Source organism: Phocoena sinus, chromosome 8 (genome assembly GCF_008692025.1).
Source record: "Phocoena sinus isolate mPhoSin1 chromosome 8, mPhoSin1.pri, whole genome shotgun sequence".
In the NCBI taxonomy this organism is placed as follows: Eukaryota; Metazoa; Chordata; class Mammalia; order Artiodactyla; family Phocoenidae; genus Phocoena; species Phocoena sinus.
In genome coordinates this window covers 83,945,084-83,961,304 of record NC_045770.1, presented here as the reverse complement: position 1 = coordinate 83,961,304, position 16,221 = coordinate 83,945,084, and the positions used below count along the sequence as shown (strand labels likewise).

Here is a 16,221-nt window from a genome sequence, read left to right as displayed (position 1 = left end):
GTTATAAAGGGTCCTGTAAAAGAACGACAACAAAAAGCCCAGAAGACTGGAAGAACTGAATAATATAATAATTATAATAAGATGTGTCTTTGCTTTCCTTTATCTCCTTACTGATTTCAGCTCCCTGTTAGAAGCTCTGACGTGTTTTCCAGAAAGCAGGATCTCAACTCACCTCATAGTCCATGGACCTGCGTGGGAGCAGTGTCCTGGGTGGTCACCATGGCCAGGGGCCATGCTTCGAAGGCTGTTGCTCCTTTGCTCCATCACCCACTGCAGTGGGAGCAGACCCTGCCAACCACACTGCAGAACGTCTGCATCGAGCTGTTTCAGGAACTATTTATCACGAGGCTGCTCTGTGCCTTGCGTTAGGCTGGGTGTGGTCAGGGACGCAGGGGGCATAGAAGGCATTGCCCCCACCCTCCGAGAGCTTCAAGGTAACTTGTAGAATCAAGTCATCATACACGGAAGTCAGATGAGATCTTGAGCTCCAAGTAGCAGCACAGGGATGTAGGCAGAGCATCGCTATGGGTCGCCACTGGTTGTCAAGGTGCGAATGTGCCCAGGGGAGGTGAGACCTGAGCTTGACATTGGAAGAATTGTTGGAATTTGGATAAGGAAAGAGCTCAAAGGAAAGAGCTTGCCACGAGGGGGGACTGGAATCAGCAAAAGTGCCGAAGATGGGAAACTCACATTGAAGGAGCCCCTACTATACTGGGCACTGGACGGTGTCTCTTCATTCATCTACTTGCTCAGTGTTTCCGTAGGAAGCCTCTGGTGGCGAGTCATGGACAAACCTTTCTCAGACTGATCTAAACATCAAGTTTTTCTGTTCGAAACTCAGGCGTTGGATTATTGGTTCAGGTAGATGGGCATCCAGCAGTAGAGTGGGATTCATGGTTCTTATTGGAGGAGGATGAAACAGGCTAGAATGACGGGAAAGCAAACAAAGAATAAAGTGGAGAACTTGAAGAAGAAAGGGCTCAAGAGTGAACTGAGAACTTGAAACTGAAAGACAATGAGTAAGTGGAAAACCTGTTTTGCAAAAGTCGTATTGTGATTTGACTGTTTTTGCCTGACTGGGCAGTTAAGCAGTTTACCCCCATCGTCCACTCTCTTTGGGATCTGCCTGTCTGCAGAGAGCATATGTGTGGCTTTGCTCTTTGCCGAAGGTTAAACCTGGCAGTGGGATGAAGCCTGTGGCTTTTCCAGGGATGCTTGGTCTCGGGGAACACATCTGTCTTGCTCTGGGGCTCAGGCTTAGGGCGCCTGTGGTAATGGAGCTCCCATGTGGCCAATGAAACGTGAGCAGAAGTGATGTGGTCACCTCTGGGTGGAAGCTCTGAGAGTCGGTGTGAGGCTTGCCGTTCTCGCATTTTCCTCTCTGCCACCAGGATTGGCAGTGGTCTAACTGCTGGGTTCCTGAGTGAAGATGCCATGGAGCAGACTTTCAGCCGGCCCACAGTGGACATGTAATGGGGACCAGAAATAAACCTTTGTTTTTATCAGCCAGCAACATTCCTGAGCTGTTACTGCAGTATAAGCTGCCTGTCCTAACACAAAGCCTATTGTTACTGCACATCTAAGCCACTTTCTCCAGCAGCGCTATCGGGAAGAGGCTGACAATGACACCTCCATCTGCCCTACTCTTTTCCCTTTTCTAAAACTCTGATGGGATAGAGATTATTATGTGGTCTCCCTTACACCCTGATAAGGGTCCAGCCTGCAGAACTCCAGGTAATAATGAATCTTGCACCTCAGTCTACAAAAAGGAAGGTTGGAAGCATCTGTAGAAAATGTATTGGTGAGTTCTGATGCTGTGAAGTGAGTGGAAAATTATTTAGATAAACGGATTAATCTGATTGAAATGGTTCCCAGATGTAAATGTCAATGAACCAGACGTGGTAATTCCTTGCTCATGAAGTAGTGTTAGTATGCATGTGATGTGAAGTTTATGTTAAAACACAAGCACAAGATTGCCTCTTGGACTGCGGATGGTGTAAATGGGATGGGGCCACCATGAATGGGAACTGTTTGTGTCAGATATGGTTAGCTCAAGCAGGATGATGGGCGAGATTGGAGGTTCCTAGAATGTGGTTGTGAATCATGAACAATAAGTCAAGCCCAGAAATATATCTCTTGTTTAGAAATTAACATCAAGCTACCTGTAAACATCTGCTAAACAAATTCCAAGTGTGCTGGAGGTTTCGCTTCAGTGCTTCAGAATAACAAGTGTTGCTTTCAGAGGGAACAATTGTCCTCTTACAATGTGTGTGTGATCTTAGGAGAGGGATAGTCTTGCAGTCACGTGCACGTTTCCAAAATTGGGTTGCTGTTAAAATGTGTGCTCAAAGAAGGGTTAGGTGATTAAAAAACAAACAAAAAATCAAGGAAATACTGAGGTAAAGGAAGTTCTTCTCTATAGAACTTCTCAACGGCTCTAATACGTTAATGTTGATGGTGATTCTGCAGAAGTATGCAGTAATCACAGCTTCCCAGGCTTTTCTGACCATGGAACTCACAGATAGATAGACAGATTAAGAGATGGACAGAGGGATGGAGGGATGGAAGGATGAAGAGTGAATATGGGTGTAGATATATAAATATATTTCTCATTTCACTGGACTATTTGTAAATAAAGGAGCGTACTAAATGAACCTATAAGTATACCTTTGACTGGATAAACAGACCTCCTTTGATGTGAGCTCTTACAGGGAAAAAAAAATCAGTTAATTAGATTAGGATGCTTTTGGGTGCAGGAAGCAGACTTCTCTTTAAAGAGGACTTAAACAATAAGAATGTCTATTATTTCACATAAGAAATCTGGAGGCAGGGTGATTTCTGGATTGGTTAATTCAGCAGCTCTACAGTATTCTTACGAATTCTGACGTTTTGTTTCTTTCTGCTCTGTTTTGCTCAGTACAAAGGCAATGTCTCCCTCCTGATGGCAGGATGTTACTGCGGTTTCTGGCACTGGGCATATGCAACTCTCCACAGAGTTGGAGGAAAACATTTCCTCCTGGGTGGCTCCTTTTTCAGGAAAGAAATTCTTTCCCCGTAGCCACCGGCAAACTCTCCTTTAGGTTCACGTGGCAGGGTTTGGGTTGCACACCAGTGCCTGAATGTAATGGGAGCTGGGAAGGGGAGTGTTTGCCATTTTGAGTCTCTATTGTGAGAGGTGGGTCCTTCTAGCAAGGGGAAGTGGGGGGGTCTCAGGAAACTTGGTAGGCAGGCAACCAGGGGTGTTTATCATACAATTGTGTGATCTAAGTGCATAGTCTGGGTTCTTCAGAAAAACAGAATATGATAATATTGTACTCACACATAGGCACACACGCACATACACTCACAGATAAATATATACACACACATTAAAAAATGGAGGAAATACTGAGTTAAAGTTACAGAGGTGTGTGTATGTGTATATACGTGAGCCAATTTCTTATAACAAATCTCTACGTTTTACATATATGTTTTATATATATATGGAATTGGCTCACATGATTACAGAGGCTGAGAAGTCTCAAGCCCTGCAGTTGGCAATTTCACTGACTTTTTCTCTCATATGCTGCCAGAGCCTCCATCCCCTACAAATGCCAAGGGTATGTCTCTACTTATCCCAGGTTGGCATCCTCAAGGAATCAAGAACTGAATTTTAAGCAGAGGTGGGCAAAAATCCCTCCAAGTTGCATAGAATCTTCCATGAAAACCACTCCTTCAGCCTCTTCTGCAGCCTTTCTCTCCACAGCTCATTCATTTATTTAACAAATATTTAATGAGCATCTACTATGTTCCAACAGTGTACTAGGCAGTGGTTCACAGATAATTGGCAGTTGGGCTGAACCAAAGGTGTCTATTACGTTGGCGTTGGAAGATTGAACAGTGGAGCAGATCCTGCCTCTTCCTCAGACCCAGGTGCCAAGAGGTCACAGTGCTTGCTCTCCGTAAGCTTTGGCGGCTAAAGGGATGAGGACAGGAGGGATACATAAGGATTATGCGATGATGACCTTTGAGAGCAAGAACCATTGCTTCCATGTGTACTGCTCTCTACATTGGAGCTTCTGCTGGCTTCTGGCTAGTGTGCTATTTTGGAACAGAGGTGGATTAAAACAGATAGAGCTTCTCCCTCTTTTCTTCTTTTATCTGCCTTCTTCTGAGATTTTTCTGTCCATGCCTGGGCCTGAAAACACCAGAGGATGGGGAGCTGAATTTTCTTCCTCCTTCTACCCCAACAAGACTGTTAAAGGAAAAACAAGGTTCTAATATTGGTCAACATTTCCAGTGATGTCACAGCTTAAGTTGGTTGGTTTCTAAATTCAGTGAGCATACTAAAGATTACCTGCCATTAAACTAACCCTTGAGAATTCAAAACCCCATTGGTATGGTTCTGTGGATCCCAAGCCATAACGTAATATGTCCAACACAGCAGTTTTTCTGTGAACATGGGAATAGGTTGCTATTTCTGTACATGAGCACCAGACGAGATATTTGGCTTGTGTTTAGGAATCAAAATAAATGCAAACTAGCTGTGTTTTCTGTTCTTTGCTTTATTTTAGCTAAGTGTGAACAGTTTGCTTATATTTAAATAAGTGTGTGAATAATGTGAACTCACTGTAGAGGACATTGCTGATGAATAATATGCCGGCCATTTATACATCGTGGAACATTTAAAAAATAATTTGAAACCATTTCTGTTTTCCCCCCGACTTTTTATTTTGGAAAATTTCAGACCTAGAGAACAGGTAAAACACAATATAATGAATAATGAATATTCATAGATCCTTCACCTAGATTCGTCAGTTGGTGGTATTTTGCCACATTAATGTTACCTCTCTCCCTAATACACACACACACACACACACACACACACGCAGAGTGTACTCATTACAACAGGTTTTCACAAAGTGAATAAACGCCTGTAACAGGCACTGCGATAAGAAACAATATCATCAGCACCCTGGAATTCTCTCTTGGGTGCCCTTCCTCACATCACGCCAGGAGGGAAACCGCTATCCTGACTCCTAATACCTAAATGGGTTTTGTCTGTCTTCCAACTGTATGTAAATAGAACCATGTTTTACGTACACGTTTTGAACCTAGCTTGTTTTGCTCAATCAACATTGTGAGATTCATCCAAGTTGTGTGCAGCACTCTTTTCTGTTTAGCCCTGTGTTTCGTGGTTGCCGCTGTTCAGGGCATTGACTGTTTTAAAGAGTGCCCTGTGATCTGGACTTATCTGGTCATTTCCTCTGGATTAGACTCAGCTTAAACATTTTGGCAAGAACACGACAAAGGTGAGGTTGTGTGTTTCCCGTTGCATCTCACGAGAAGGCACATAGTGTCATCGTGTCCCTTGATCGCTGAGTGATGCTAAGTTTGATGGCTTCATTAAGCAGCTCTCTGGCAGATCTCTCCATTGTGAAGATACCTTCCCTTTTGTAATTAACAAGGGCTCTTTGGGAGGACACTCTGAGATCATGTAAACCTCCTGATGGCCAACCAAAATGTTGCTCAATGATTTTAGCATCTGTGGATGATCACTGCTTGAGTCAATTATTTCATTGAAGTTGAAATTCTTAGGAAATTCTCTTAAAACTGAAACACTCTTAAGTATGTTCACTTTTCCAATCCTCGAACTCTTGCAAAGGTACAAGATGAACATGCAAGTTACTCTCTCTTTGTCCCCTGAATTCCACTTTCTGCCTTAACTGTTCTATTTTGTCACCCTGGGAGGCTGACCCTGAACCCTGAACCACCTGAATTCCCTTGCAATTGGGTTTCTGGTTAGGTGCAGCCCATGGGAGTATGTTACTGGCCAGACATCCAAGGGCAGGAGAAGAGAGAGGTCAGGGTGTCCCAACCCCCCTGCTTCAGCCCTCATTTCTGTCAGTACCTGCATCCCTGATCACGTGAGTCCCCACCTGGTAACTCTCCACGGTGCAGCTCTCCTTGGCCCCAGCACCATGGTAATAGCTTCCTCCTCATCCAGTCTGGGTGCTTCAATATTTCTTTTCTTTTCTTTTCTTTTTTCTTTTTTTGCAGTACGCGGGCCTCTCACTATTGTGGCCTCTCCCGTTGCAGAGCACAGGCTCCGGACGCGCAGGCTCAGCGGCCATGGCTCACGGGCCCAGCCGCTCCGCGGCACGTGGGATCTTCCCGGACCGGGGCACGAACCCGTGTCCCCTGCATCGGCAGGCGGACTCTCAACCACTGCGCCACCAGGGAAGCCCTCTTTTTTTTTTTTTTAAACAACTTTATTAGAGTGTAATTGCTTTACAATAGTGTGTTAGTTTCTAATATTTCTTGTTTGTATACTGAATGCTGTCCACACCGCTACAAAGAGTCCCTTTATTAAAAATCTCCTTAATTAAACCATCTGAGAAATTCTGCTTCCTGCTGGGACTCTGACTGATTCAGTGAATTTCACTCCAAATCACCAGTTCTGATCTGAATGGTAGGGTTTTAATTTTGTTTCTGTCAATCGCCATCACTGACAAGGCTGCATTTGTCAGAGAGTAAAGACAGTTTTCAGGGAGAGAAAATAAAAAAGGAAGGGCGGATCCTCCTGGCGTTGGAAGTCCTGGACCCCGGCTTCCCTGAGCCCAGATCCACTCTATTTTTTTCCTCAGTTTCAATCCATGAACCAATAAGTTCACTTTTTTGGTTTAAGTCAATTTATTTATTTATTTTTAATTTTTGGCTGTGTTGCATCTTCATTGCTGTGTGGCTTTCTCTAGTTGCGGCTAGTGGGGGCTACTCTTCGTTGCGGAGCACGGGCTCTAGCTCCGTGGTCTTCAGTGGTTGTGGCATGTGGGCTCAGTAGTTGTGGCACGTGGGCTCTAGAGCGCAGGCTCAGTAGATGTGGCACACAGGCTTAGTTGCTCTGCGGCATGTGGGATCTTCCCGGACCAGGGATCGAACTCCCCTGCATTTGCAGGTGGATTCTTAACGACTGTGCCACCAGGGAAGTCCTTAAGTCAATTTAAATTGAGTTTGTGTCATTGCATCCAAAGGGCCCTGATATTCGGGGATGGCACAAGGAGTCAGCAGTTTGCATGAGCAAAGAGATGAGAGGATCTAGAGACACGCCACCTACGCTTCTATTTGCTTGAAGGGTGTAACACGGCTATGGCTCTTTACTCCTGTCCTGACTTTCTTTGGGTGCTTAAATAAAATACTGAATGACTTCCTTTCTTCCACCTCTCCTGTGTCCAGTTCCTTGAAAACAATCTCTGCCTGGTTGTACTGGGAGCAGGTCTTCTCTACGTCGTTCATTGGTCAGAGGAAGGGCCGGCAGCAGGGAAACTTCAAGAAAGGACAGGCAGTGCCCTGAGGCTGGTAAAAGTGGACACCATGACCACCTTGGGCCTGAAGGGACAAGGAGAGGGGGCATTATTAAGCCTGGACACAAAGAGGGCAGTGTAGCCACTTGATGGGAGCCGTGACCTCTGGGTGAGGGACACAGCCAGCTCATGGCATCTCTGTACTGAGGAAACCAGAAGAATAAACACTCCGGCCCCATGCACCTCTCTCCCTCCTATCTCCCGCCATTGCTCCCACTGGCCAAACTCAGCAGATTCCCCCAGTTTCTTCTTCCTGGCACAGAGCAGGGTGGAGAAGGGGGAATGGGTATGAAGCAGAGGGGCTCTGCTTCGTTTCTTCTCCAAAATGTGCCTTCACAACCAAACACACCAAAGCCCTGATGGTCTACAAGATCAAGACACCTTAACCTGGCATTTAAGAGCCATCTTTGAGAGGAGCTATGTATTAGGGTAAAGAGCGAGGGTTTTTTTTTTTTTTTTTTTTTTTGCGGTACACGGGCCTCTTACTGTTGTGGCCTCTCCCGTTGCGGAGCACAGGCCCCGGACGCGCAGGCTTAGCGGCCGTGGCTCACGGGCCTACCCGCTCCACGGCATGTGGGATCTTCCCGGACCAGGGCGCGAACCCGTGTCCCCTGCATCAGCAGGCAGACTCTCAACCACTGCGCCACCAGGGAAGCCCGAGAGCGAGGGTTTTAAATTTTTATTTATTTATTATTTGAATTTTATTTTATTTTTTTTTATACAGCAGGTTCTTATTAATTATCCCTTTTATACATATTAGTGTATACATGTCAATCCCAATCTCCCAATTCATCCCCCCACCACCCCTACCCCCCACTGCTTCCCCCCCTTGGTGTCCATACGTTTGTTCTCTATATCTGTGTCTCTATTTCTGCCCTGCAAACCAGTTCATCTGTACTATTTTTCTAGGTTCCACATATATGCGTTAATATATGATATTTGTTTTTTTCTTTCTGACTTACTTCACTCTGTATGACAGTCTCTGGATCCATCCACGTCTTTACAAATGACCCAATTTCATTCCTTTTTATGGCTGAGTAATATTCCATTGTATATATGTACCACACCTTCTTTATCCATTCATCTGTCAATGGGCATTTAGGTTGCTTCCATGATCTGGCTATTGTAAATAGTGCTGCAATGAACATTGGGGTACATGTGTCTTTTTCAATTATGGTTTTTTCTCTGGCTATATGCCCAGTAGTGGGATTGCTAGGTCATATGGTAATTCTACTTTTAGTTTTTTAAGGAACCTCTGTACTGTTCTCCATAGTAGCTGTATCAATTTACATTCCTACCAACAATGTAAGAGGGTTCCCTTTTCTCCACACCCTCCCAAGCGTTTGTTGTTTGTAGATTTTCTGATGATGCCCATTCTAACTGGTGTGAGGTGATATCTCATTGTAGTTTTGATTTGCATTTCTCTAATAATTAGTGATGTTGAGCAGCTTTTCATGTGTTTCTTGGCCATCTGTATGTCTTTGGAGAAATCTCTATTTAGGTCTTCTGCCCATTTTTGGATTAGGTTGTTTATTCTTTAATATTGAGCTGCATGAGCTATTTATATATTTGGAGGTTAATCCTTTGTCCATTGATTCATTTGCAAATACTTTCTTCCATTCTGAGGGTTGTCTTTTCATCTTGTTCGTAGTTTCCTTTGCTGTGCAAAATCTTTTAAGTTTCATTAGGTCCCATTTGTTTATTTTTGTTTTTATTTCCATTACTCTAGGAGGTGAATCAAAAAAGTTCTTGCTGTGATTTATGTCAAAGAGTGTTCTTCCTATGTTTTCCTCTAAGAGTTTTATAGTGTCCAGTCTTACATTTAGGTCTCTAATCCATTTTGAGTTTATCTTTGTGTATGGTGTTAGGGAATGTTTTGATTGTTTTTTTTTTTTTTTTTTGCGGTACGCGGGCCTCTCACTGCTGTGGCCTCTCCTGTTGTGGAGCACAGGCTCCGGATGCGCAGGCCCAGTGGCCATGGCTCACGGGCGCAGCTGCTCCGCAGCATGTGGGATCTTTCCGGACCAGGGCACGAACCCGTGTCCCCTGCATCGGCAGGCGGACTCTCAACCACTGAGCCACCAGGAAAGCCCTGTTTGTGTCATCTTTGATTTCTTTCATCAGCGTCTTATAGTTTTCTGAGTATAGGTCTTTTACCTCCTTAAGTAGGTTTATTCCTAGGTATTTTATTCTTTTTGTTGCAGTGGTGAATGGAATAGGATTGTTTCCTTAATTTCTCTTTCTGATCTTTCATTGTTAGTGTATAGGAATGCAAGGTATTTCTGTGCATTAATTTTGTATCCTGCAACTTTACCAAATTCACTGATTAGCTCTAGTAGTTTTCTGGTAGAATCTCATCTATGTAATCCCAACTGCATCCCTGGACAAGAAACCTAACCCATCTGAACCTCATCTGTAGATGGGGATATTAATGGTACCTCCCTTGAAGGTGTGTTTGAAGATTAACTGAGCTAATACCCGTAAAGTGCTTAGCACAGAGCTGGATACACAGTGAGAGTTTCGTCAAGGTTCACTTTTTTTTGTTTTTTTAATAAATTTATTTATTTTATTTGTTTATTTTTGGCTGCATTGGGTCTTCGTTGCTGCGCGTGGGCTTTCTCTAGCTGTGGTGAGCTGGGGCTACTCTTCGTTGTGGTGCGCAGACTTATCATTGCGGTGGCTTCTCTTGCTGTGGAGCACGGGCTCTAGGCACGTGGGCTTCAGTAGTTGTGGCTCACAGGCTTAGGTGCTCCGCGGCTGTGGGATCCTCCCGGACCAGTGCCCGAACCCGTGTCCCCTGCATTGGCAGGCAGATTCCCAACCACTGCGCCATGAGGGAAGCCCAAGGTTCACTTTTATTTTTATTTTTTTTCACTTTTATTTAACATTGTTATTACCTTTGCACTTCCCTCTGGAGAATCTCAAGGTAGAGCAAATTTCCCCAGAAACTACCGTGAGGTAGAACGAATATTGACTTTGAAACTGGAACACTGGGGTTCAACTCCTGCCACAATATATGTTCTTCCTCACTGTGACCTTAATTCTTCTGAGCCTCAGTTTCCTCACTGTACAATGGAGCACAAATACCCACTTCACAGACTTATGAAGACCAAAGCAAACGAGATAAATGTACAAGAAGATGTTTTCTAAAGTGCAACTGCATTCTGCTAATGTATGGAATTATAATTATTAACCCAGCAAAGAGTGTTCTGTGGCAAGCACTTTTCTGGTGATTTTCCTTCCTGCTCTCTTGTTGACTCAGTACATGTCAATAGATGACTCCATTTTAAGCTAAATGTCCCTTGCCCAAGCTAATTGCTAATTTAGACTTAAACTGTTCCCAACTCACGATTAGAATTCAAACCTTGGAACTCCATTAGGGATGCATAATGCTACATTTTCCTTCACTGAAATTAATCAGCTGCAAATGATTAAATTACTATATATAGTGTGAAACACAACAAAGCTGTAATTTTATATAAATTCCAGAATGTTACATTATTTTCCCTTCAGCACTGACATCAGAATAATTCCTCCACAATCATCGCTTTGTCTTCTGTAAAAATAAAATTTAAAAAACCCATTGCTTTTCAAGCGTACCAGGGTCTGCGTTCAATATTTAATGTGATTAATGTTTACTGTATTTGTTGTGGGGTTGTCTGTTAATTGTGGCGTTAAGCCGCACCCCCTTCATCATCTTTGGGGGCTGAGGGACGTTGGTTCAGAACCACTGTTTGAGGAAAGTATCAATTAAAATTCAGCTCCGTTGAGCACATGCATCTTTCTTGTTGTTTGTTTGTGGTGCCCGGCATATCTGGTGGCAACACTCTCCCCCTCTCCCCCTCTCCTCACTGCAGGAACAGATTGAGATTCTAGGCAACTTCTCAGTGAGCATGTAGCCTGTGGGGAAGCCCCAGGCTTGCTCAGCAAGCATGCGGGGCCAGGGAAACTTGCTTGCAATCCCAACAGTGCGCTTCTCTGGCAAAACCCTCCACCCCTGGAATGAGACAGGTGATTAAAGGAAGGTCTGGATGTACGTGAGGCAAGAAAGGCATCCCAGGGCTAAATCTGAGAAGGCAGCCAGTGCGCGTACATGACCCGGGGAGACACTTCAGACTCCTTAAATTTTGTGTCCCAGCCACCTCCCTCTTAAGGACCACGCCTCCTTACATATTGCACCCCAGGCACCGCACTCGCATCCCACTCCGATTAAGAGGACCTAGTTGAGAGTTGGGGAACCTGAATGGCGATGCAGCGTGCCCTGGCATCACCGTGATGGACCTCGGAGCTGCCTCTTAACCTCTCTGGGGCTTTGCTTTCTTGTCTGTAAAATAGGGGTGATCATGTCTGCTGGGCAGCTTTAAGATTGAGACTGGAGGATGCCCTCCAAACACAAGGAGTAGCGGGCATTTCTCTGGCTAGCCTCCCCACCGCCGCAGATCCTCTGGTTTCTGCCTCAAATCCCCTACAGCTTTTGTGGGGGAAGCCCTAGGCGAAATCTTGAAAATGCTGCCAGCCAAGAACTCTCAGCCCCCAGATGGCTTCCAAAGCCCAGAGAAGGTGTCTCCACGGTTGCTGCTGCCCACAGCTCCTTCCGGATGGTGAGGTTCCATTCTCCTGCTGGCTTTAAGTCCCAGTTGTGCCAGCTCTTCCCGGGCCACCACAGTGGTGGAGTGATCTCTTCTCTCGCCACCCCCCCCATCCTTGTCAATTCCGAAGGACAACTGCCTTGCTCTCCCAGGGTCTCTCAAAGAATATGTGGACAAACTTCTCTTGGTAGCCTTGTTCCCCCTGGAGACCATACACATGACCAGAAAGGCTGGTTTCCAAGTCTTCTCTCTCCGAGCTCTCATTCCTTCCCCTTATCTCCCTCGCCTCTGTTGAAACTTGCCCCCAGATACATGATCACTGCTTTCCACCCAAAGCCTGAGTTCCACACTTACACTTGGCCTCACTGAGTGCTGACTGGGTACCCTCTGTTTTGGGGGTACACAGAGCCTGTCATGCTCCCCACCCCAAGAGCTCACAACCCATGGGATATTCTTCACCAAGACCACCTCAGAAATTCCTCTCCGCATTAACGGATTCTCCTTTCATCCTTACTGGGAATAGGCTTCCTCCCAGACTGCCAGGAGCTAGAAGGTGGGGATCCCAAATATTTTAGCCTCCATCAGCTACAGAAGAATAAGGACCGACCTCGTGCCATTTTGATATCGATTTGTCCTTTCAGAATTGGGAAGAGATTTCTTCTTAAATGGTTCATACATTCCCCACTGGTTTCTTTTGCCAAAGGAGGCATATTTATAAACAGGCTGCCCAATTTGGCCAATGGGCAAAGGGATGCTCAGATGAGGGTGGGATTGAACATTACACCTTGACCTAGAATTGATGCTCAGCCAGGGTGCACCAGCATGTCCACACAGGTTATTAGCATGCTGAAATACTTCTGTAGCAGCTGGTCAATAGCCACCTCCAAAAGCCCCTCTGCATCCCTGCTGCCCAGGTCCTCTGGGTCCCCTGGATTTCCCTACAATCCAACAGAAGGGGCCCGGCCCCCCAGGGGTTCTTTAGACCTCTGCTCCAGCACTGGGGCCAGGGCTCTTTTCCATTGGCCGGTGCTCCTGCCGTGCTGGCTGTTAACTGGTCTGAATAGCATGCCAACCCTCGCAGCTAGCTAATCACGCAGCTGTCCCCCGGATAGCCACTTCAAAACCTGTGACAAGAAAAGCATTGGGTCGTTTAGGACCTGTGCAGAAGAGGAGAGGCAGCACCTGTGGAGTGTGGAGTTCTGGAGTTTGGGGGTACCTTGGAGCCTAGGCCTGCTTGCTCAGTCTTCATGCCCTCCTGCAGTTCCTCTGGCATCCGGGCTGAGACCAGAACATCCCACCAATGAGAGCTGTTCTGAGACATGACTCAGTATTTGTGGGGCAACACTCAAGGAAATATAGCCACTTCAAATTTATCCTGGTTTACCATGCAGACTACTTGTGGGGAGAGAGAACATTTTTTGCCTCCTGCCAAAACAAAGTCCTTTGTGTGGGTCAAGAGGGCTTACCCTGACCCTGTAGCTTTAAGATAATACTGACCTCTCTAAGGAATATATTTTCATTTTCAGCATTTGAGAAATCCATGCACAACACTGTCGGGAAAGAAGGTATGGTACGTATATACCACGGAATATTACTCAGCCGTAAAAAAAGAATGAAATAATGCCATTTGCGGCAACATGGATGGACCTAGAGATTGTCATACTGAGTGAAGTTCTAACTAAGGTCCAAACGTGTGGTATAAACCCAGTGGACACATATATTCGCTCTGGCACTTACAGTAGAAAACCACTTCTACCCTATACTCCTGGCTTAGGTGTGGCTGGGATAATAGAATCTGTTGGAGGGAGTGTATCTGCTTTCAAGAAAGGCGACAGAGTTTTCACTACCGGCACGATCTCTGGGGACTACACAGAGCATGCTCTGGCAGCCGATTACACTGTTTACACACTGCCATAAAAACTGGACTTGAAACAAGGAGCTGCCGTCGGGATCCTGTATTTTACTGCACATCGAGCTCTGCTCCCCAGTGCCCATGTGATAGCTGGAGAAAGTGTTCTGGTTCACGGGGCCGGTGGAGGGATTGGAATAGCAGCATGCCAGATTGCTAGAGCTTATGGCTTAAAGGTTTGGGCACAGCTGGTACTGAGGAAGGACAAAAGGTTGTTTTGCAGAATGGAGCCCACACGTGTTTAATCACAAAGGAGCTAATTACATTGATAAAATTAAGAAATCTTTTGGTGAAAAAGGAGTTGATATGATTACTGAAATGTTAGCTAATGTAAATCTTAGCAATGGTTTGAATCTTTTGTCACATGGAGGATGAGTAATAGTTGTTGGCAGCAGAGGTCCTATTGAAATAAACCCACGGGACACTATGGCAGAGGAATCTAGCATAATAAGAGGTGCTCTCTATTCATCCACCAAGGAGGAATTTCAGCAGTTTGCAGCAGTCCTTCAAGCTGGAATGGAAGTTGGTTGGTTGAGACCAGTAATTGGTCCCCAGGATCCATTGGAGAAGGTGGCCCAGGCTCGTGAAGGTATCATTCATAGCAGTGGGGCTGTTGGAAAAATGATTCTTCTCTTAAAATGATTAATCCTTCCACAGATCTCCTGCATAATTAAAGTTTCTTACCTCAGTTTTACATATACTAAAAAGAAAAGAAAAAAGCTTTGGGTTATACTTTGAAACATACTAAACATCTTTAAAAAATTATTTCAGTGACAAAGGTCTCGTTACTAGACAAGATGAAATTTCCCCTGAGTGGACAAACTCTAGTTTAGCAATCTCAAACTGCCCCTTTATCCTCATGCTTTCAGAAAATAATCACAGCCAACAACTACTGAGTACCATGCAATGCCAGGCACTGTTCTAAGTGCTCTGTGCGCAGGATCTCACTGAATCCCCTCTGCAACACCGTGACTTGTAGGCATTTTTATTATCATTTAACAGGTGGACTCTAAGATTCAGAGTTTAGGTAATTTGTTCAAAGTATCACACTAGAAAGTGGCAGGGCTGGGACCCAAACCCAGGCTGAGTGACTCCAAAGCTCTTAAACTTGAATCTAAATTACTTGGTATATACTCTCATACGTGTTAGTTATCTTCTTGCTGTTGTTATATAATCTTCACTATTCTAGCACCCTTAGGAATGCCTGTGTGTGTGTGTGTGTGTGTGCGTGCGTGTGTGCGTGAGAGAGAGAGACAGAGAGATAGAGAGAGAGAGAGAGAATGAGAGAGAACAGGAATGGACATCTGTGTGGTGATGTTGCATATACACATACAGTTATTGCCAGGTCCCTGTTCCCCATCATTTTATGTGGTTCCTTCTGATTGCCTGGGTTGTCTAAGATTGAAAGCTACTCTATGTCAAGGGCTTTGATTCACTTACTCAGAACCCATATGGGTGCCACATGAAAGCCAGTCCTCTGTTAAGGCCACAATAGTAATAAGTCCTCTGTTAAGTACCACAATAAAGGAATAAGAATCAGTAAGTGAAAACTTCTGGGACCGGGCAGGAGGAGCCTGCTAGCTCTGTCCCTAACTCTGTTCCTCCTTCCCTCCCTCCCTTCCTTCTTTTTCTCGAAGTCAACACCAAGAAGGGCACTGGAGGCTTATTGAAGAGCCTGTGAGAAATAGCAGTGAGGACCCAGAACATTCCATGTCTCCAGACCTGTGTGCATCTTTGTGGGTCTGGGTGGAATGGGGACCCATTTTGGTGGACTCTGATAGCTTTTTTAAACCCTGAATTCCATTCAGAGTAGTTTTCTTGGGGATATACAATTTAAGATGTGAAACAAAAGTCAAAAAGATGAAGTGGATCTGTTTCCTCTAAGGACGGTTCCCCTTCCAGACCAGGCAAAGGCCGTGCCCCGGCTGTAACCCACTTATTCGCCTGGGGGTGTCCAGGCCTGGAGAGACTCTATCCCCTTTAATCTCTGGAGGCTGGTTAGTCAGGGTACCAGGCTCCCTGCCCTCGCACCCACATGACTGACAGTGGTCTAAAATGTCCATCATCTTTTCGCACAAGGTTTGCTGCTCATTAAAAAAATCACCTTTCTTGTGGACAAGAAAATTACCTTTTTTTTTTCATCTTTGAGCTCAAAATCTCACTTATATCAGGGCTTGGAAGAGCTGCAAATCCAGTCCAATCCAGAAATGCCCAATAAAAAGACTAATTTGAATTTTGCCTCAGACCAAATTATGGGGAGGAAATTAAGCGGAGGGAGGGACCTAGAGTCTGTCATTGCATTTCTAATTACGTTGTTTCTCCTAGTGTGGGAAGAATGGAACCCTGGGCCAGGGATCTGAGTGCAGGCAGCCCCTGTGTCTGG

The 16,221-nt window shown here is 45.2% G+C and overlaps 1 pseudogene; it reads left to right on the top strand.

The window, feature by feature from the left end:
• The first annotated feature begins 524 nt into the window (after positions 1 to 524).
• LOC116758367 lies at positions 525 to 14,480 on the top strand (annotated as a pseudogene).
• Positions 14,481 to 16,221: the final 1,741 nt, after the last annotated feature.